We start from the raw sequence: 1,968 nt of genomic DNA on the forward strand, positions 1-1,968 counted from the left end.
TAGATTGCCAGTTGCGCAGGGCAATAATTTTGAGCTAAAATCGCAATTTATTTCTTTGCTTCCTCATTTTCATGGCCTCCCTTCGGAGGATGCTTATTTATTTTTGCGTGAGTTTGAAGATGTATGTGCTTTAATTAAGATGCAACAACTTACCGATGATGCGGTAAAGTTGCGGTTTATTACGTTTTCACTCAAGGAGGGAGCTAAAAAGTGGCTCTATGGCTTACCAACGAACTCCATCACCACTTGGGAGGAGTTCGCCGTCGCTTTCCTAAAAAAGTTTTTTCCATTACATAAAACTAATAAGCTTAGGAATGATATTTTACAATTCAAACAAAAGCCATTAGAGTCATTTTCTAAGTTTATGGAGAGGTTCAAGGACCTACTCCAAGAGTGTCCTCACCATGGAATTGATGTGTGGCATTTATGCCAAATTATTTATGAGGGCATAGATTACCAAACAAAGCAACTTCTTGAGTCCATGTGTCCTAACGGTTTTACATCTTTCACAGATGAGGCCGCGGCATGGAACTTCTTACTTGATTTGGCGGAAAAAACAAGAGAGTGGGAATCCACTCAAGAAGGTGAGAGAGCCAACACAGGTAAGGGATTTCTAATAGAGGGTGCCGTGGCTAAGGAGGCCCATCTTGATAGCCTAATCAAAAGGCTAGAAGCAATAGTTGTCAAAGGACCTTCACAGGTCCATCAAATTGCACATAGTGTTCCTATGTGCAATTGGTGTCAAGCCACGGACCATGTCATGGAAGAGTGCCCAACTCTTGCTAAATTTGGTAATTCTAATGAAAATGCAAGTGCCATGTTTTTAAATAATCCATATAGTAGCACATATAATCCGGGATGGAGGAATCATCCCAACTTTTCTTGGAATCAAGGGAATTATCAAGGAGGGCCATCAAATTTCCAAGGTCAAGGCCAATTTGGCCAACCTGGGCCCACCTTCCCTTCTATGAATGTTCGACCACCCCTAACCACACCTCCACCTTTTCAAAACCCAATTTTAAATAATGTTTCAAATCAGCAACCACCGGGTTTTCCAAAACAAGGGGAGTCGGCACGCATAACTTCCTTAGAAAAGAGCATAGAACTTCTCACTAGCACTTTCATGACAAGCCAACACAATATGGAGAAACAAATCTCCCAACTTGCCATGGCCTTGCATGAAAGGGAAAAGGGGAAGATGCCAAGTCAACCAGTTCCTAATCCAAGGAATGTGGCCATAAATGGGAATCAACAACCACAGGTAAATCAGTTGAATGCCATGCAACCAAACTTGCCGCAGCAGGAGCCCTCCGATCACTGTAACACTGTATTTGCTTTAAGGAGTGGCAGAGAATATCAAAGGGAGGAGGGCAGATCCGAACCTTCTAAAGATGCTCAAGAATCTCCACTTAAGGTAAGTAAAGAGTCATCCTCCATTGGTTCCGAAGAAGAGCCCGAACAGGTAAGTACAGAGCAGGCAGTTTCTCCACCTGAAAAAGAGTATGTGCCTAAAGCTCCTTTTCCAAGGAGACTTGCTAATAATAAAAATGTGGCTGCTAAGGAGAAAATTTTAAATATGTTTAAACAAGTGCAAATTAATATTCCATTGTTAGATGCGATTTCCGAAGTCCCGACTTATGCCAAAGTTTTAAAAGACTTGTGCACACAAAAGCGCAAGTCTAATGTACCCAAGAAGGCATTCTTGGCTGCAAACATTAGTTCCATCTTGTCTCAACAGATGGTGGCTAAGTACAAGGACCCGGGATGTCCTACCATTGCATGCACTATTGGAAATACTCATATTAATCATGCTCTTTTAGATTTAGGGGCCAGTGTGAATTTATTACCTCTTTCTGTTTTTAAACAATTAGGATTAGGAGAACTCAAACCCACCACCGTCACTCTTCAGTTGGCGGATAGATCAATGAAGAAACCGAAAGGGATGGTTGAGGATGTCTTAGTTAAAGT

General features: G+C 41.7%; 1 non-coding gene across 1 annotated transcript; it reads right to left on the reverse strand.

Moving 5' to 3' along the window:
• Positions 1 to 304: 304 nt before the first annotated feature.
• On the reverse strand, positions 305 to 411 carry LOC143859544 (small nucleolar RNA R71). The gene has a single exon (XR_013239281.1). It is a non-coding gene; the product is annotated as a small nucleolar RNA R71 (small nucleolar RNA).
• Positions 412 to 1,968: the final 1,557 nt, after the last annotated feature.

Source organism: Tasmannia lanceolata, unplaced genomic scaffold (genome assembly GCF_043159265.1).
Source record: "Tasmannia lanceolata isolate RefF3 unplaced genomic scaffold, GAP_Taslan_0.1 ptg000031l, whole genome shotgun sequence".
Classification (NCBI taxonomy): domain Eukaryota; kingdom Viridiplantae; phylum Streptophyta; class Magnoliopsida; order Canellales; family Winteraceae; genus Tasmannia; species Tasmannia lanceolata.